This window comes from Gymnodraco acuticeps, unplaced genomic scaffold, assembly GCF_902827175.1.
Source record: "Gymnodraco acuticeps unplaced genomic scaffold, fGymAcu1.1, whole genome shotgun sequence".
Classification (NCBI taxonomy): domain Eukaryota; kingdom Metazoa; phylum Chordata; class Actinopteri; order Perciformes; family Bathydraconidae; genus Gymnodraco; species Gymnodraco acuticeps.
The window spans coordinates 525,312-547,404 of NW_022989748.1; the positions used below are offsets into that span (position 1 = coordinate 525,312).

At 41.2% G+C, this 22,093-nt stretch overlaps 1 protein-coding gene across 8 annotated transcripts in view; it reads left to right on the forward strand.

Moving 5' to 3' along the window:
* slc8a4b (solute carrier family 8 member 4b) overlaps positions 1–22,093 on the forward strand; it is a 119,445-nt gene that overhangs the window by 39,783 nt on the left and 57,569 nt on the right. For 6 of the 8 annotated variants that reach the window (XR_004569743.1, XM_034223504.1, XM_034223350.1 and 3 more), the window contains exon 2: positions 3,198–3,287. The gene's annotated coding sequence lies outside the window, so the exon portion shown is untranslated. The remainder of the gene's footprint in view (positions 1–3,197; positions 3,288–22,093) is intronic. The other 2 variants (XM_034223583.1, XM_034223659.1) reach the window with 1 other exon arrangement.

Genomic DNA, 22,093 nt, shown 5'->3' on the forward strand with positions numbered 1-22,093 from the left:
TGTATTGGTGAATGTACAAATCAATAGAGCCACAAGAAGGGAAATTGGAGTTGTAAAAGATGGAAGATATAAACGAGCAAGGTGAAATGCAGGTCAGGTGGAGGTGGTCGAGGTATGGCTAGATCAATGCTGAAAATAATGATGAAACAAAGGCACAAAGATGGAGAGAAATAAAGGAAGGGAGTGATAAAGTGATGGAAAGGGGTGGAGTTACAGGTAAAAGATGAACAGAGAGGAGAAGCAGTGGAGCACAGGGAAGCTGCTGGAGGTGTGGAAGCGATGGCTGATTGCTATGGAGATGGAGTGTGGGACCAGATTAAACCTAATTACAACATCATAATGACTTTGTTGGGTGTAACGAATGGATGGAAACCATTTGGTTGGAGATAAAGAATGGAGCATGGGAACTCTTTAATGAAGGATAACACATTTTTGGATAATTCTGCATTAGCATGAGATGGATAACATGACATGCTAAAAAAAAGTTAGACTGACTAAAGACCTAAAATATAGCCTTACTTTATTCCGTTTAGTTTTTGGATATATCTTTTTAAACTTTTAATATTATTTTAATTATAAATGATATTAAATGATATTTACTGTTTTTTTGTGTGTGTTTTAAGTGAACTGTACCGCAAAAGATTTTCTATTTTCTTTAGACTTTTAGTCTGTAGAGTACCTGTACTTATCTGCAGCTCCATTCAGATATGTTCACATATTTAGCATATAATAAATAATGCACTTACTGCGATTTGGATATTGCATCAGTCCAAATTTTTATAACATTTCAATTAATAAAGGAGCCCTAACATGAAGCATGTCTCAAGCAGTTAAAAAAAACACAACTCAAAATTGGTTTCAGTCTATTGGTTATCCTTGATATGATACATGTATGTCTTATGTCTTGTGTGTGTGTGTGTGTGTGTGTGTGTGTGTGTGTGTGTGTGTGTGTGTGTGTTCATTATGCTGAGCACGCTCGATGGGTGTGTGCATCCATGAGATCCACATCTCTTCAGTTCTTGCCCTCAGTATGCTTTAACCTCTGATCATCAGCTCCATGTGGTTGTCAGAGAGTTTTATCTAACGTGACACTTGATCTACATTAACGGCAAAAACAACTTTAACTACCTTTAGGGTACATCTAGATTGTATGTATGTATGTATGTATGTATGTATGTATGTATGTATATGTGTGTGTGTGTTTCAAGGTAAGTGCTTCTCTAATAGGCATTCACGGCTGAATGCCTCGGAGGGAGCTTAAAGGACCCCCAGTCACTCTTTCATATTGTCATGACCGCTATGCTCACACACACACACACACACACACACACACACACACACACACACACACACACACACACACACACACACACACACACACACACACACACACACACACACACACACAACACACACACACACACACACACACACACACACACACACACACACACACACACACACACACACTTTCGTGCACAGTCGTGCATGGACATGTACGAGTGCCATTACCTTCACACAAGTGGAATATTGACATTGAATGGAAGTAAATATGAAGTAGCTTGTAAATTAAATTAAATACTTTCATCCCAAGCTTGGCAATATAATTACATACAAACTTCAGGGCCTAATGTTAAATAAGGTGAGGTCACAGCCCAAGTTGTCAGTTTAAATCCTGTGAGAAGCTGGAGTGTGTGCAAAGAGACTAAGGCACACACACTGCCCTTGAACATTACACTAAAATCCTAACTGAGGCGGGCAATGCAGAACTTTGAGTGTAAAGTTGATTAAAAAGTGCAACTGTGCTTAATCAACCTTCCCACATGAAGGTTAAATTAATAAACTGTGACACTTAGATGTAAATGTCCATTTTGTTACCCCATTCTGATTGATAGTACAAAAGTGGGGGAACCAATCTCGCGTCAATCACAACCAAACTCCATGTGCGCATTTCGCTTAGGTTTTTCAGTCAGAAATGACAGCATCTTTGCTAAAAAAAAACAAGATATGTTGGTTGTCAGTGAATCCGGCAGTTGGTTAATGCATACTGTAAGCCTCACACACACAGAGGGTGGATTGCCAGATTTCTGGTGGGGCTGAGCAAGCAAAAAAGTGTTTTGACTGATTTAATACTTGTTTATATTCCAAAAGTGGAGCTGTCTCACAGTGTTTTTAATGCATTTATTTGAAGGGACAAAAATGTAAATCTAACACACATTTAGAAAGCAATTGGATTGAGTATAGACATTGCAATGAGTGCCTACTTTTGTCACTGTGTCAAACGGACAATAGGTTTGAGTTTGACGTTTTTCCAACATAGTTTAGTCCCTTTGGTCATCATTTCTGGCAGGCGTGCTGAGCAAAAATGGAATTAACGTTGTGGCTCTGCAAGATTATTTAAATAGCCTGCCTATCACATTTGATGTATCTCAATAAATACATGAATCCGGGATATCGAGACCATAACACTTGAAACAGCACCAATTATTTTCTAACTGCTGCGCTGTTATTAGGTGAAGAATAGGGACACATTTGGTTCCTCTTGGATAGAAATTGATGTGTCCTTTTTTTCCTACACCTGCAACAGTAGTTACATTGGAAATGACGTGTCATTATGAGGATTACAGCCTACAATGATGGAGGAAAATAGTCCCACCTACACAAAACTTGGCAGGAAACAGTACTGTCACAGTCCCTGGTTAATTCATAGAAAAGTGATTTTTGGAAGTGCCGTGGTTCACAGCAGGACTTTTAACGGTCACCGCTGCCCCATATTGGGATGTTTACACTCTCTGAAACACCCAGATTTAATATTTCAGAGCCACTCATTTAATGCGGGGCTCGGTGAGGAGCTCCAGAGACTCGAATATTTTGCGGTTCGGCAAAGGGGAGATTTGTTTGGGAGCTGTGAGAGAAGGACATCTGCATTTTAATTGATTTCAAGCAGGATATTTTTAAATGTATGTGAACATAAATAAATGATTCATGCCTAGGAATATGTGTGTGTATTAGCGGTTGGTGTGGTGTCAGTGGAAGATATTGTAATTACTGTAAATGTTTCTTCTGCGTTTCTATAGAGACGGTGTGTGCATATTCTCAGTGTGTGCTGTAAGTGTCAGAAAATGGGTTTTAAAGGAGGTATTTTGTGGTCTTGTAACATTAATATAACAATGTGTGTGTTTGTGTGTGTTATGCAGCCAAGCCAGATGGTGGAGTCAACCACAAACCACTGAGATCAACTGCTGTGACATCACCTCGCCGCACCGGGCTGCAGACGCAATCTGTATGTGAGTGTGCATATTTTATCTACGTGTGTGTGTGTGTGCTGATGGACCAATCAGAAGGTCAGGGTGACTCAGGGACTCACCTGTGTGTTGAGTCTCTATCCAACTTATAGACGCTCTCCTTTCCTGCCTCTCCAGCAGAGTGGTGCTTTCACTCATGGATGCACACACCCATCGAGCGTGCTCAGCATAATGAACACACACACACACACACACACACACACACACACACACACACACACACACACACACACACACACACACACACACACACACACAGGCACACGCGGGCAGAGCAGCAGTAATTAACAGCTAACAGCGAGAAGCTATTATCATTACAGGCATGAGGTGGGATCGGACGCTCCCCCCTCATGATAGACAATTAGTCCAGCAGAAAACTGTTTTCAGGAATTAAAGCAGCATCGTTGTGCCCTAACATGTTCCCCACACAACATCATTTATTTCTCAAAGGATATACTGAAGAATATTTCTGACACTGGAGACCGCAATGCGAAGTGTTGAGGGGCGTTCTTGTTATAATCTGCGGTACAAAGATAGTAGCTGCACCCAATGGCAAGGATTATCTTAAAGTAAAACAAACACATGTTGTCTTGTTAGAAGAAATGTTAATCAAATCAAATGATAACAACACATACAAAGGTGTTCAAACAGTCAAATTGAGATTTAATAAAAAGCTTTTTCATTTAAAGGAGACCAATCATGCTATATTTGAATAATAGATTGTAGGGCCATACCTATATAAGGTATATTTATACGTTTTCTTTTTCAAAATACCAAACAGATCATGCATTTTAGCCATGCCCCATTTCGCTCTATTTTGCTCTCCTCCACCCTGTCTTTGCATGAGCTGCAGCTGACCACGCCCCCCTGCAAAGGAGGGGGCCGAGTTACAAGCACCATGTTACCATGCTGTTACCATGCTGTTACCATGCTGTTACCATGCTGTTACCATGCTGTTACCATGCTGTTACCATGCTGTTAATATGCTGTTACCATGCTGTTAATATGCTGTTACCATGCTGTTACCATGCTGTTACCATGCCACGCAACCTCTCATTCCCCTGATTGGTGGAGAGTTGGCCATATAGGCGGAGCTCCTCGTCACTGACGTCAGACTATTTTCAAATCTGTATCAGTCTGTATCAGATCCGTTAAAGATGCTAAGATTTTGGGTATGGAGGAAAAGAGAGAGGGTTGTGTTTTCTGACACTTGGTGAGTTCCCTGACACACCGGGGACACATATTCATGTATAAAAGACGTACAAAAGTGCATTTTGCATGATAGGTCCCCTTTAATGTTTCTGTTCTGTGAGAAGCAATGTAAATGCCTTTAGGAAAAATGACATCTTCTCACCGGATTTGGTTGCATGCGTGCAAATTGCGCCACACATTTCCCCTGGCAGTGTGTTAGAAGTGGATTGTGTGAGCAGTGTGTTCTCCCACAAACAGCTTTCCAGTCTTTTCAGTGTTCATTGATGACATTTAAATGATATTTTGTGTTTAATACTCTACTTTCCTACAACTTCTTAGAGGTGTATTAAAAGCAAATCACTTTACTCAACTGATTTAAACAATGGTGCACAGCATACCATCTAAGCTTTATTTTGTTCCTGTGTTTCCAGAGTTCAGACACAATTGATTCTTAAGAGAACATACATTCCAAATTCTATGGCAATCCATCCAATAATTGTTGTAATGTTTTAGTTTTTGACCAATGTTGTTGACTGACCAACCAACTGGCGAAAAATACTAGCTTGGCTAAAAACTATTTTATATTACACATTGTTACAAACTATTGCAAGGCTCTTTCTTTGCTTGATATGTTAATGGGAAGTATTCGAAAAGTACCTGGATGTGGTTTAACTTTCTACCTGATTTGCTTTAATACGGTGTGGAATAAGAATCGATTCCGTTTTGTCACAGTGTAATGAGTAAGCTTAGCTGGAGAGCATTTCAAAATTAAACATCCCGAGTGCGGCTGCTATTCAGAGATGAATGCATTAGTCTACAGACAAATTGGGTGAAATTGTCCCCTCCACTTCTCCTGTGTGGACTAATGGAGACAGAAGGCTGCGGCCACCCGCCCTGCATGGCTGCTGCTCAAATTGATCCCTGTCTGCACACCGGTCCACTTCACAGATTATATTTGCTTCAAAACATATTGACTTTTTCTTCGCCCATGTATTGTTTTCCATCAGACGGTATTAGAGTAAGAACAATTTGCATATAATGTGCGTGCTACATTTCTCCCTTTCATACGTGATTGGAGGCTTTTACGGATTTCATGCAGGATCTAACCAGAGGCTTATGAGTCAAGATTGTGTGTGTGTGTGTGTGTGTGTGGTTGTGTGTGTATAGGATTTGTATTCCTCCTCAAGGTTAAAATGGAAAACCACACCGTCCATATTAGTCAGGCAATATATCTTCTTTAGCTCCTGCTTCTTTTTCATAGCGGTCCCTCATTTCTCCTGCTCACTGCTTTATTGGATGCTTTCTCCTTCCTTTTGTCATCAACCACGTCGTAAATATAAACCCTCCTCTCCCCACTCTCTTCTCCCCTTCTACTCCATCGATTGTGGCTCCCTTTAATTAAGCAAATTTATTTCTAATGAGCCAAACACTGATTAGCTTGTTGCATTCGTAGAAACAACCTCTTGCGATTCTGCAGACAGACCTTCAAACACCAGGTCAGAATAATCAGACAGCACTCAGACCTCAGTGCACCGCGGTGGATTTGAGCTAAATCACAGTTATACCTACAGTCTCAAGAGGTTTTGGACCAAATGCCAGGAGAATAGCCTTTCTGCCGCCAACCTTTACCTCACAGACAAAGAGTATCGAGGAGAGGGTTACAGGTTACTGAGAACATGAGATTTGAGAAATGTATTTCAGAGACAGTTTTAGTAGTCAGTGTCAGAACAGCGAGCCTCCTGCTGCTCAACATTCAGCACATCACACAGAGGAAGGTCCTCTCTTAAATTACTTTTGCACACCATTTATGTGTCTTGGGATGGTACTAACAATAAGTGTAGGAAGCACATGGATTGCAGTGCAAATACACTTTCTCGCCAGAGGTTGAAATGGTGTAAATACATCTGTCTCTCCAGTATGCAATACCTCTTAAGTGAAGTGACCGGGAAGTTATATCTCCGCAGCCTAGTGGCCCTACAAATAACCTTCATACTGTGTGAATCTACACCTAAAGAGTTATGTCTAATGCGAGGTAGGAATAGTTTGTCATGAGCCGCGCTGTGCCTTAGGGTCATTCTGGCAAAGTGGCAATAGTTGGAATTGAGCTGCACTTCCACAAGAACAAAATGATTCCCAGAAGCATCCAAAATGTATTTATTGAGTAATATGAGTACAAGTGAGCAACAAAGTGTGGATTCTGAAGTTGATGAAACCATTTCAGACGCCTAAGCAAGACGATAAGTAAACAAATAGAAGCCCTACTAAACTTCACTGTGCACCATCTTAAAATATGTCATTTAGTCATTTTAAAACAACCAAAAATGTATATACGGAGAAGTATTTATTATTTTGAGAATCAAGTTAAAATATCTAGAATAAAGTATAATCACTAACACTAGTAGTTGAAAAGATCAAGTCTATTTTCAACATTTGTATTTTTCTTTACTCGTAAAATGGATAGACATACACAATCAGATTTGTAACCAAGCTAACGGCTAAGAGTAAACATAATTGAAAGTGGTTTAGGATCCTCTTCAAAGCCCACAGGGGTGTGAAGCAGTATTTGGGTGTAGGAGTCTTATTTAAGTCCTGCACTTCTCTAATCAATGCTCGCACAAGTTGCCGACTAATCCTTCCACTCAGCTCCCCAAACAGTCAATAAAGACAGAGTGCAGAGAATACCACTTCAAATGTGGTGATACCAGAGAGGAGTTCAAATCATTTAAAACATCAACATTGGAGGAGGAATCAGGAGAATTCATGTGAAACATCGCCATGTCCTCGGTCTAGTTTCATCTGTGTGTGTGTTAGGTGTGTGTGACCTTGAAGTAATGAGGTCCCTTCAGCTGTTGATTGCCAGGCCTGTCTGGTGTTGCTGCTGGTGATGCTGTGAATTAATTCTGTGCCAGGCCTCGAAATGTCCCCCCCCCATCCAAATCTAAATCTCTCTCCCTCTGGCTTTTTGTGCCCTCTTTCTTTTGATGCCTCCCTCTCTGTCTTTGTCTCTTTATTCCCGGCCTCGCAGTCTGTCCTCCAACTGGATTTAACTGCCAACCTCGCTTATCTGTGGTTAAGCCTGTGCTACAACGTGTGTGTGTGTGTGTGTGTGTGTGTGTGTGTGTGTGTGTGTGTGTGTGTGTGTGTGTGTGTGTGTGTGTGTGTGTGTGTGTGTGTGTGTGTGTGTGTGTGTGTGTGTGTGTGTGTGTGTGTGTGTTGTGTGTGTGTGCTACTGCGCTAATTGTACCTGTTATAACTCTTGCCAACCTCATTGCTCAGCTGTCCCAGTCATTACTGCAGTGACAGTGAAGGTCTACTCACATTGATTTTCATTTTACAGCCTTTGTGTGTGTGCATGTGAGGAAGATATAAACTGTGCATGTGTGTGTGAGTAGTGTGGGGACATAAATCTGTTTTTATAAAGTCACATTGGAGACTTTCTTTTGTGGACAAATTCCAAGTCCCAATGAGGTTATCACAACATTTAAGGGTTACAAATGTTAGGTTAAATGAAGGTTATGGACCAGGCAAATAGCCTTTCCGAAAAAAGGCTTTTCCACCTCTTCTTTTTATAATATTTCAAATGTCAATATGTTTTATGTCATGAATACTTTCACACAGAACATGAATGTAACACGGCAATGTCAGTTTTTCTGGGAACGAGTAAAAGCTTTCGCACCGGAAATAATGGCAACAACCAAGAATGCTATATATATTCAATATGTTTACAATATAAATAAAGTAAGATAGAATAAAAATAAGCTATGACATTTCTAGCATGCCGTGGCTTGCTAGCACGTTAGCAACAAGTTACATTACGCAAGCCCCGAATTTATTTAATTCAAGAGTTACTAGACCTAAACACAGTGGCTTATATAGTGGCTTATTTTCGGCAAACTTTTTCATAATAAAAGCTCTATGTTCACAGTAGAGTATTTAACATTTCCTCTCTTTTTTTTGGCAAGCCTCAGGTTTGTAATGGCCTTTAATGTCGGGGTAATTCTCCAGGAAAAGTCCATGTTATGTCCTGTAAAGTGATGGAAACATGACAGTGTGTGTGTGTGTCTCTGTGTGTGTGTGTAACAGCCTTAGCCAACTCACGGTTATTCATCCTGGCAGGAACACAGACTATTCTCTCCCTCATTATGGCAGGAAAGGTGCATTCCAACTTCTTCACACTGTACAACCAGTGTAATTGTCTATGCAACCATACACAAATGTGAGCCCCCTCTCCTCTGATTGTGATTTCCCACAGTTCATATGCCCTCCCACTCACATACCCACTCACACTCTCACACACAGGAACAGAGCCACCCTCCCACTCACAATTACAGCTTGGACGCATTCACTGTGTTTATTAGCAGGTCCGGGCAGATTGCGAGCACATGCATCTCTTGGATCTTGGTAACTGGGAGATTTTCTATGAAAGATGGTGACAACAAATCATTTTCAACAGATTTCCTGATACATGCTTTTTCAGGAACTAGATCTTAACACCACAACTCAAATTTTGAATTGTCAATTTGACCTTTTAATACCAAAAAAGATCCCCACACATGTTTATTTTCTCTATACATCAGGAAATGTTAACATGTGTGCTGCAGCTTGTTATTGTAATCTCCACTTTAATCTCCAGTTTAATTTATGAGGAAAACCCTCTTATCTAATTGATTTAGTTAATGAATAATCCCTGTGAATAAACTGCCACCATTGCTGTGGTTTCTACCATCTGACTGACACAGCATCACCCACTCATTTCATACTCAAAATGATAATACAATTCTCATCACATTAATGCCTCAGCACAGGGCTTCTTCACTCTCTGCTCTCCTCTCTCAATCTGTTCTCCTCTTCTGTTCAATCGTATCTTCTTTTATTTAACAATAACACTGTGTGACGAGTTTTCTCCTTTTACACTCAATATTAGCGCTGTCCGACTGTTTAGCATCAGTGTGAACATATTGTACATGGTTTCACACTGCAGCTGGAAGTGCACGTGTGTCACAAACCTATCGATTACCAGAAAAGCTGCGGATTCATTTCCTTTCATTTCATTAAGTTGTTTTGTCTCTTTTTTATTGATAAAAACTCGTTTGTTTTCAAACATGTGCAAACTCTTCTAGGGTTCTGTGGAACTTCACTGGAAATGATTTTCGGCAAATTTGCATTTTTCTGTTGTCTGTTTGCATCATTTTCTGATTCACATTTGGAATACTTTATTGTCCATTAGATCTGAATGAAATGTAAATGTCCTTGGCTCTGGCATTTTGGTCATTTTGTGTTACTTGAAGTCATTATGAGTGTGTCCGTGGCCCTTTTGCATCTCTTTGTATTGGTTTTGTGTCTTTTTCTGTGACATTGCGTCTGCTGCCTGTTCACAAATCCATCCATGTGTCACAAAGAGTGAAAGAGACAGAGAAGAAAATAGAAACAGTTCATATATAGAAACTGACAGCATGAAAGTGTGGAAAATGGCTGGCTTAGAGGACATGATTGTTCCTGTGCTGTTACCACGGTGACTAATTGAATACTAAACTTATTACAGTATAGTATGAAGAGTGTGGGCGACTCTAGAAGAGTGTGAAAATGTAAAGACAAGAGTGTGTTCAAAGGACTTGTGTTGAAGTGACAGACTGTGCGAGTGCTTACTCCACCAGTCAGGGATACAAGAGAGAGATCAGGAGGGATGAATGCAGCTTCCAATTATAGTGCGTGTGTTTGTATTCTCTCCCTCTTTCCTCTCTTTTTCTCCCTCCATTCTCCCCCTCCCATATAAGAGCAAATGGCCTCTGTCCCTTTCTCTTTCCTCTAAGCTCTCAGTGACAAGGGGATTTTTCTTAACCTCTTTATTAAGATTGCTGTTATTTGTCACTCTAGAGACAGTGCAGGAGAGATGGATGGATGGATGGAGGGAGGGAGGGAGGGAGACAGGATTGGATAAAACAGGCAGAAAAACAAGGGAGCGAGTGAGAACAAAAGAGGTTTGATAGGGCATAATGTGCAGAGATTTGAGTTCGAGGAGAATTTAAAATAAGGGAACATGTGGACATAGGAGAGGGAGAGGAGAGAGGAGAGAGCGAACACAAATGGGGGAGAGATTGTTCAAGTAAGAGAAATTGACATCATCCATCTAAAACACACACTCACACACACACACACACACACACACACACACACACACACACACACACACACACACACACACACACACACACACACACACACACACACACACACACTGTATATGCATGCTCATCACTGCAAACAGCTTCTTGCTTGAGTTATTATCGATGCACTCTTTTCCTGAGAAAAGTATTCCAGCTAATCAATGTCTATCTCCAGAGCTGTTTAATGTTCACGCCCCTCGCCTCTAAAACACACCCCTTTCAAAAAAGAACTTTGCAAGCATACACACACACACACACACACACACACACACACACACACACACACACACACACACACACACACACACACACACACACACAACACACAACACACAGCCAGCGTCATAATATCATGCATCATCTTCTCTTGTGTTAATGTCACAGCCCATTAAAACCCTTTTAACCCTGTTTGGCTGATGTCCTCGCCCACACACACTCTCACATGTTCGTGCTGCACGTCGCTGACGGAGGGACAGAAAGAAGGGAAAGGGAGGAGTTTGGCTGCGGGTTTATTCGACAAAAGAGCACATTTCAGCACTTAAAAGGAGAGATTCCCTCAGATATAACACATTAAAACACAGACACAATTAAGGGAACGTTTTATTGCTTCAGGCAGGATAATATTAGCCTACATTGACTCGATACCCTGTGGTGAAATGTATATGCAATTGAAGGAGCCAGACTCCTCAGGGGCCAGACAACAGCAAGACTACTTTACTCTGAACTTCACTTGACCTTCTGTTCCCTAAATTATTCTGAGGCAGATGAATTGTCTTCCACATGACAGAAACAGGAAGTGTTCTCAAATTAAGAGGAGGTGTTTGAGGATGGAAGATAAAGAAAGAGAAGGAATAAGATTTAGATTAAAGCTCTGGGATTATACATTATATTCGCTATCAGTCTTAACCTTTGTGACCTTAAGAGTCTTGACCTGACTTACTTACTCTGCACACTTTATGCTTTGTCAGAAATGAATGATTGTATATCTGTGTGTGAGTGTGTGTTTGTCTTCAAAGTGATGGATGAGCTCGCTAGCAGATCGATGATGAGTACAGTCCTGTAGGCAGAAACATTGAGTGACCGCCAGGATATAGAACACACACACACCACACACACACACACACACACACACACACACACACACACACACACACACACACACACACACACACACACACACACACACACTGCTGACAGGCTGCAAATGTTGAACTCAGTATTGTTGTTGGTTTCCACTGAGCGTCAATGAGGCCATTGCATAGAAGCCTTCAACCTGCAGTCAATGTAACTGCCATTGCAAAACAAAGTCTGACTGTATAGAAGTCTATGAGAAAATGATCCTACATCCTACTAAATTCATTACCCTTAAAAAACATTGTCATGATGCGTTTATGGTCCTCATCTGTAGTTTTAAAGTGGCCCTACTATACTTTTGAGGGTTTTCTCTTTCCTTGGTGCATGTAAATGGTCTGCAAATGCTAAAAACCCAAAGTTCAATCCAGAGAGAGTTTCTCTCCCACACACCTGAAATGTCTCCATTGGACTCCTTTGTTTACTTCCACAACATAGTGACATCACAATGTAACACTCTTCTATTGGCTAGCACTCCAACAAATTGTACGTGATAGGCTAAGGGCCAGCTAACCAATCAGAGCAGACTGGGCTCTGGTTTCAGACAGAGGGTGAAAAGAGGTGCTGCAGCACAGGCAGAAAAAAATAGGCTTTTTTGAACATGAAAGTATGGAGACAGGTCACAGTATAAGCACGAAAGCAAATGAGCATAACAGGGCCCCTTTAAGTCTTGTTGAGGACCGCACGATGTTCAGTTTGTAAATGATTTAAAGTAAAATAGCCAATAATGCAGTGTATGGTTTACGTCGGGGCTTTTTCTCCAGTTGCATTTACTATGAATTTGGAATATCAAATGTATATTTGTTGAGACCCAACTCAAAGAAGAAAAAGAAAGAATGGAGAGTAAGGAGCAGGTGCATCAGTAGGTGTTCTAAGCACCAGCACGATGCGTTTGCAAGCACTGTGAATCAGTGCTGTGCAATACCGTTTTAGGTATGTCGCCACTCAGTCAGGTGCAATCAATGGCGCCTATAAATATCTAATTGTCAGAAATGTCGGAATCCTTGGTGGGTATCAGATTTGTGTTTCGTTAATGTCTCACAGGAATGATGCAGTGAATGAAGTGGACAGCTGTCAGTCTCTCTGCAGATTGCAGTCACTGTCCTCCTCAGATCTGCACATGCACACTCCACAAACTGGAGGCGTGTGCAGCACTCGTTTACATGTGGAGGGGACGGCCAGGCTGCATCCCTCATGTCTTTCTTTTTCGTTCCACTGGGCTGCGTTTGCCATCACCTTAAATCTGCAGCGAGCTCCGGAGTACTGTATGGGCAGCACTTTGCAGCACTCTCTAACATGCTTGGACAGCTGTATCCGCGGCCCAGTGGGGCGCGTTCGCTATGGCCCTTAAATCTGCCTAATTACGCATCTCATCAGCTCTTCAGCCGCTCGATAGCTGTAATCCCCGAGCTGCAAACACTCACGCTCTGCCTCTCTCCCCTCCACATCTTTCTTATCTCTTTGCATCTCCTCCTTGGATTTATATCTCTGCACTTTGATCCTTTTTCCTCACTACCTTTCCTTTCTTCTCCTCCACTCCTTCCTCCTCTCTTTCTCTGTGGGCGTCATCCTCCTCTCTCCATCCCTCCTTTAATCTTGTCCTATACCCAAGTAACCAAGCTCTCTGAGCTACCAGAGGCAGCCAGGTACCACTGCTCCCCCTCCCACAATAACGGCTCCCTCATGTGTTTGCCTCGCCGCCCTCATTGCCTCCCTCCTCCGCTTCTACTCCCATCACCACTTTTCCTCCTTCCTCCCTCCTTCGAGCCTGGAGCTTCCACGGCTGCAGCCAAAGATCAGTCATTGCATGCACACACACACACACACCACACACACCACACACACACACAACCACACACACACACACACACACACACACCACACACACACACACACACACACACACACACACACACCACACACACACACACACACACACACACACCACACACACACACACACCACACACACACACACACACACACACACACACACTTATGAGGCCATAATTCATACTGGTCCTCTCACGCACATACATTCTCCTTTTACATACATACATTTTCACTCTTACATACATACATTCACCTTTTACATACATATATTTTCACTCTTACATACATACATTCTCCTTTTACATACATATATTTTCACTCTTACATACATACATTCTCCTTTTACATACATATATTTTATAATATATGCATGTCTGAAGAGAATATATGTATGCAAGAGAAGAATGTATGTATGTGTGAAGACAATATATGTATGCAAGTGAAGAATGTATGTATGTGAGAGAGAAAGTATAGTGGAAACGGAAGGAGTATGGTTGAAACGGAAGGCAGGTCATTCTTGTGCTGTGATTGGCTCAGAAGGTCGAGCGGGGCGGGCTCATGTTCAGAACTTCTGATTTCAAATCAACATAACATGATGGAGGGAGATGAATCGCGTAGATTGCAGCAAGCATTAGGGGTTTTAAGGAACATTTTGTCAACCCCTGAAACTGTCACATCCCTGGCCAGGTGTCCTTGCGGGTGCGTTCGCTTTACTTATCAGAGCGTGCCGTAAGGGCGGTTACTCTTTGGTTTATAAACTCCCGCCTGGGACGGACTGATGCATTAGATTATGTGCTATATGGAGGGGACTTTGACAGAGTATTTCTCACAAAGTACACAGTAAAAGTACTTCAATGTATTGTTAGTAGCAGTCAAACTAGTACCGAGTCCAACAGTGTCAGTTTTATGAAGAACTTGTGGTAGAATATATTTGTAAAAAGAAAATGAAGAGCTACTGATTTGAAAAAACGGCTCTCTGTATAGTTTAAATCTCCTAACAATGTTGTCCATGTATTCTTCTCCCCTCGAGTCCAACAGTGTCAGTTTTATTAAGAACTTTCAGTAAAAAATATTTGTAAAATATGAAGAGCAGCTGATTTGAAAAGACAAACGCGAGAGACGGCTGAGTGACCGCAGTGCAGAATCGCTGTATAGTTTAAATCTCCTAACAATGTTGTCCATTTTAGACACATGCTTATTATATTTACAGCCTTAATAACATTCATTTTCTGGGCTCAATGTGTGTCTTGGTCGTTTTCGTTGTGATCGCTAAATTCACCTTGTTTCCCCTTGTTTATAATTATGTTCAACGTTCCAAGCAAACGAGTGCTTTTGTTTTGAAATCACTTCCGCGAGTATCGCGCCCCCCCCCCTCGTTACAATGACCATTAGACCATTTAGTAAGGTAAAAAACAAAAAGCAAAAACGCCTCGCAGACACTCTTCCGTTTACTTGTTTAATAAAGAAAAACAAGTGGTCCGTAGATACACGGAGTCATCTAACCCTAACCCTCTCCCTCCATCATGTTGATTTGAATCAGAAGTTCTGAACATGAGCCCGCCCCGCTCGACCTTCTGAGCCAATCACAGCGCAAGAATGACCTGCCTTCCGTTTCAACCATACTCCTTCCGTTTCCACTATACTTTCTCTCTCACATACATACATTTTTCTCTCACATACATATATTGTCTTCACACATATACATTCTTCACTTGCATACATATATTCTCTTCAGAAATGCATATATTATGAAATATATGTATGTAAAAGGAGAATGTATGTGCGTGAGAGGATCAGTATGAATTACGGCCTGTACGGCCCCTCACACACACACACACACACACACACACACACACACACACACACACACACACACACACACACACACACACACACACACACACACACACACACAACCATGCACACCCTGCAAACTGTCGCACACATCACAACACCAGCAAAAGTTGCAGGGAACAGTACACACACACACACACACATACACACAGGATCATTCAAATGCTCTGGAACTCCACTTTCAGTGCTGCTCATTGGGAATAAAACCTCCAAATGGCATCTTGGTGCTGCACTCCAGTCGCCAAGTGGTGCTACATCGAGAAATCAGACAGAGATCCCGTAAAAGCATAAAGGGCACATAACAATGCTATAGAGCAAATAATTTGAAAGAAATGAGAAACTATACGTGTTCCACAGAGAGAATATAAATCCAACCACCAGTGTGAAATATCCTTACTGTATATAAAGGGCAATACAATAACCAAAACACTTCATACGTCTTTGTATTTCACACTTTTCTCAGGGAGTTTACTCAGGTGATTTGCACTGAAAACAGTCATATGATCGCACTTATCATATTCCAGTTTCACAGTATTAGGTCAACGGACTTGTTATAGCAGTGTGAGAAGAAGGGTGGAGAAAAAGAGGAAGGGGCGGGCTGGCCTAATGCTAACTGAGACCATGAAGATGCAATGAATCAAATGACATCAGCCCTCTGTACTGTCTGTCTCTCTGTCTGTGTGTGTGTCTGTGTGTGTCTGTCTGTCTGTGTGTGTGTGTGTGTGTGCGTGTGTGTGTGTGTGTGTGTGTGTGTGTGTGTGTGTGTGTGTGTGTGTGCTGAATCATGGCGCCAAACGAGGCAGGAGCGACACTCTGATGATGTAATATGAATCAACAACCATGGTCCAGGCTCCTACTGCTACTAAATAAATGGCTGGTTTGGCTTGTGTGTTTGTGTGTGTGTGTGTGTGTGTGTGTGTGTGTGTGTGTGTGTGTGTGTGTGTGTGTGTGTGTGTGTGTGTGTGTGTGTGTGTGTGTGTGTGTGTGTGTGTGTGTGTGTGTGTGTGTGTGTGTGTGTGTGTGTGTGTGTGTGACGTGCTTTACAGTGGGTGTGATTATGTGCATTATCTGCCTTCATCGCATCCTTCATGCTGGCCCTCTGGCACATGCTGTACTTAACATTTTCCAAATTCAATTGTGACACAGGCATCGTTGTTCCGGTTTAATCAGCTACCGTTTCCCCGGGCAGATTATTTCTTTTTGGTCATTACTTTTTTATTGTTGTCTTTTCCTCTGTTGCATATTGCATTTAGATAGGAGATTATCTCCATTATTCCCAGGGCTGTAATGTAATAATCCTCAATACAGTAGATTTCAGTTCTGGGAAATGTGGCCACACCTGTGGTGTTAACGGCATATTTGACTAAACGTGAAACACAAGAGCAACAGGTTACCACTTCTAATGTGAGACAGCAGGTAATATTCTCTTTGCATTTGCAGTACAGTAGCTAAATACTGCAAAAAAAATTGACACAGTGAATCTGTATGTACTACATATTTTCCTGTAAATCCACTCTGCATGTCACAACAATTTAAATCCATTGAGGCTTTAAGAAAATATCGATATCTTTTTTTAAGTTATTTGAAGACATGGTGCAATTTTTTCAAGACAGTAAAAATCTAACTTTTTTTCTCTAGTTTCCTTTCCTTCCTATCCCACCCCTTTCCTTTCCTCTCCTCCTCTTGCTCATTATCCACTTGTTTTATCAATGTCTTCCAACCTTTCACCTACGAAGTTGCGTAAACATGCAATCATCCAATCATCACATTGTCTGCCTCCATTCTCACACATGAACCCACACACAAACACACTGTGAACACCCGTTGGCCTGATTAAAAGCAGGTGTGCATTTTTGTGAGCTTGTCAATGATTAGTACATTATGTGCGTTTGGATGTGCACATGCAACTGAATTTACACAGACATCACCCTCAGTTTGAGAAAAGTCAGGACAGGTCATGGTGTGTGTGAGATCTGTCAGTATGATTCATGTTCTACATACAAGAAGAAAGCCTTGGGGAAATAAGACGGACACACACACACACACACACACACACACACACACACACACACACACACACACACACACACACACACAGAAGGTTACAGGAAGTCAGTTCTAGCTCTGGACTGGTATCATTGTTTGTTTAAAGTTTTGTTTTAAACATATAATTGGCATAAATGTCGCACTTTTGACCCCTTTAATGTGTGCTTCGGTTAATCCTGATGTCACTGCTGCCAAACATCAAAGTGTGCAGCGCTGTTCAAGTATAGAAAGGAAAGGATAAAAGCATTTATGCATGTTAGAAATTCTACTTAACTTCATTACAATGCATCTGTGTAGCACCCTCTAATATTTTGCAGCTTTCACATTTTGTATTGATTTGCTCTTTTTGTCATGCAGCCTTGCACTTTTGTATTGAGTCAGGTCTAAAAATGTAAAGTTGTCTTGACTCAGCTCAAGTAAAGGTTAATAGCTTTTTAAATGCATCAATAGAAAATAAAATACCTTGACACAAAAATGTGCTACTACGCTAAAATTCAGTACCACTGCATATTTAACCAGAGACATTTCATAACTCTATTAACAACCCTGCTTCATTTGTATTATCTTTGCAGGTCTATACATGTGACAGATGTGGTAAACATTAAGAGCGATGAGTTTGGACGGAGGTGTGAAAGACGGAGCGAGCAGAGGATATGGAGAGGTGCTTAAGACGTGAAGTGTCTGTTGACGAAGAGAGAGACAAGAGATGGCAGGACATTTACTGACTCAGTATGAAATACATAGAGATGGACAACATGGGTAGGATTGAGGGGGAAAGACCAGTCCACACTCTGTATTGGTCCAATCAGGACTTGAACCGGCAACCCTTCGATTCCCAAGCCAAGTCTCAAGATATATAATATAATCTAATTTTTGTCTCACATATGAGTTAAGACTGCAATCCTTAACACACTTACATTAATGAATATCTTGCCCATTGATTTTTAGATGAATCGTTCATTTGGTTTATAAAATGTCAGAAAAAGTTTCTGAAAGTCCAAGTATTTCCTTAAATATCTTGCTTTTTCAGTCAGAAACCCATATATTTTCACTTTAACACAATATAATACAGAGAAGAGTAATAATTATTGATATTTGAGAGGCTAAAAACAGCACATTTGGCAGTGAAATGGCTTCAACATTAAGTCGTAATATAGTCAATTCGTCGACTAATAATTGCAGCTCTTGTTGAGTTTGCACAGTTCAGTGATGATTATGTAAATGCATTGAAAAAACAGTTTTCTTACAGTTGAGCTAATTGAAGTTGCATTGTGGGTAATGTAGGCACACAATGAACAAGAAGGCCTGGATTAGGACAGAAGATGTCTGTGTCAATTTTGATTATTTTTGAACGTTCCAACAAGGATGCCATCTTATTCATTTAATGTGAAACCTGTTATATTACATAACCTTTAATCAGTATGAGCTGACATGTTATAGCTAGCCTATCTCTGATACAGGAGCTTAGTCGAAAAAAGAAAAAAGGAAGGGGAGGTGGTGGAGGGTAGCAGTAGTGGGTTGATGGCGGTGGAGAGGAGCGAGTGGAGGATTGAAGTGACAAGTTGTTGTCAGAGTAGCAAGACCCTGGTAGATAGATGAAGACAGGGTCACAGCTCCCCGCTGAAGTCACGACAGATGATTAACTGTGTGCTGGTGTGTGTGCTGGTGTGTGTGCGTTTCTGTGAGGACCAGGTCAGCGCTTTTTTTGCCCAAGGCCGGCTACCCCTGAGTGTGGAGTGTGTGTGTGTGTGTGTGTGTGTGTGTGTGTGTGTGTGTGTGTGTGTGTGTGTGTGTGTGTGTGTGTGTGTGTGTGTGTGTGTGTGTGTGTGTGTGTGTGTGTGAGAGTATTCGAGTACAAGGTCAGCAACTTTAGCCCTACAAAGCTGACTGACACTTGTTGTGTATTGGTCATTGTGTTATGTGACATGCATTTATGTTTCACTATCTCTCTCTTTTCCCCGATTTGACCTGCGGGGTCAAACTGTTTCTCATCCTTTTTTTTCTCCATCTGTTTCCACTCTAAATATATTAACTGAAAAGGCACTTAGCTTCCCCGTCATGAAAACAAACATATTTCTGTCGTATCCCCGATAGCCTGTTCTCAGCTCAGCTAATATTCACTCACTGCCAAACTCTGTACAGCAGTATGAAGTAGTAAAGAACATCGTTTACAGCTGGCTGCACACAAATGCACCATACTGTCTTGTGTGTAAGGTTTCACACATGAAAGACTTGACTCAAGGCCACGTTTGACTCAGGAAATTCAGTTTCTCCACCTACATTTAATATCATATTCATCCTGTCCACATGAGACAGTCCCAAGTTAAAGAGTCATTACACTTTAAACATTTTGGCCTTCACCGTGCGCTCACACCAAAGGATTTATGAGCAGAAGCACAGAGAATGAGAAGGTGTTGCCCTGAGCGCAACCTCACAGGCAGCACTTCCCTCAGAAGGACATTACCTCCAATTGTCTATTTAGTCATTCATCATACACAAAGCAACATTAGCATTTATCTTAAGTATTGGTCACCTGGGCAATAGCCAAAGTATACTCTCCTGTTAGCTCTGTGTTTGGTCTCTATCAACCTTGAGAAAAAGAAAAGTACATGTCTCTTTAGCTACTAAATGCTGCGCTATGTTCACAAACTAGCTGCTCCATTTGTCTGTCTGCTGTTTGATGCGAAGCAGGTAGTAACAGCAATTTATTCAAGTTTCATTACACTCAAAATGCTAATGAGAGCTGCAGGACTCAATCAAATAAGTTAAACCAACACAATGAGCTAAAAGAAGCTAGCATATTCTGCAGGGTCCAGAGGATACTTTTCCTGTTGTCATGACAGACAACCCTTTTCACAGTAGACATCATCTTTTCAAACATTGTTGTATACAAATATATAACATCAGGGTTGCCAACTTTGGGTACCTGGCTGGAGTGAGATTTTGATATCATGGGTTTAATTACACATATGTGCACTAAATGACTGCTATTGTGTCAGTAGCGGGACCTTAGCATATATGATATATATACAATATACACAAATACACAATATTGGACACAGACTATAAAGGGCACAAAGTTGCATTCACTAATGAAAGTCAAACACATATTTGTTTCCACTGTTTTATTGTGTGCATAGGCCTGTCGCAATAAGCAATTAAAGGTGGGGTAGGTAATTTTGGAGAAACCAGCTCGAGTGCGCTAGATTTTGAAAATACACAACCGGAAAAAATCTGCCACTTCCTTACAGAGCCCCTCCTCCAACACACACGAACGCGCACATGACCAATGAGGGCACGAGATAAGTTTGTGCACAGATGGAAGGCTGACAGGCAGGTAGGCCATCCAGTTATTTTAGCTGGGCCGGCTAAAATGATTGGTCGTGCTTTTTACAGTACTACGGCTTCCACAGATGAAATGGATTTTTTGTCAAAGCACTTGGAACACATACATGGAATATAACAAAAAGTGTATCTCGAGCCGGTTTCTCAAACTTACCTACCCCTCCTTTAATTGACTTATCGTACGATAAATAAAAATGAACTCAATAACTTTTCTGACCTCGATACATTTCCATTTACATGAGGATGTGACTAGCAGTTTGAAAGGATGTACTTGAATTATTATTATTATATATTATCATTATGTCAGTGGTCTAAAATGGTCATACAACGGTGCCGACAATATTATCGTTTATCGCAATAATTTCCGGGAAAATGTATCCAACAAAATTAATTATCGTGAGAGGCCTATACATGAAACACACACACAAACAAATCTACAGACTTACTCCAAACTGCCAAACATATTAATTAACACACTCACTCTCATATACTCTTTGACTCTATTTTGGCCTAGTAAAACAATAAGCAGCAGACTTTTACTTTTTAATCATTTCTACTGGATCTTAGATCTGCGCATGCGCAATGCGGGTCGGGGATTGACCAACCGGCTCCCACTGCTCTGCTGTCTGTTAACGTTGTTAAGAGTGGTGGGGGCGGGGAGGGAGCGGATCGACAGCTTGAGCAGCTGTCAACTCAACATTGTAAATAACCAACCAAAAACAATCGACGGTTCATCTTGTTTTTGGCGTGAGAATAGTTTGGGCAGCGTGAGAGCGTGAGATTGAGAGTGAAAGCGTGTCACACGCCAGATGCGTGAGAGTTGGCAACCCTGTAACATACAGTGCAGCTTAGACCAGAAAAATAAAGGACTTGGACTTGGACTTGGGAGTGAAAGACCTGACTTGCCACTGTTTCCAAACCATGTTTTTAGATAAATAGTAAACATAAAATGTTATAATATATCAATATTGACATTACATGTGTATGATAAGGCTGTGATTAATGTTAGGTTCAAGTGCACAAAAAGCCTTGGTAAGATTGCAGTGTCTTGGGGGATTTCTAAAGATTACAAATGGAGAAATGTGTACTGTTTGCTCTGTGGTTTTCTATTGACCGTTCCACAGTCCAGATTAAAAACAAGAGGTGATTGATTTTTTTCATCTCCAGAGGAGCCCAGGCTGGCTTCTTCTACTTCAGCTTTATAGACTTTTTATTTAGTTTAAAC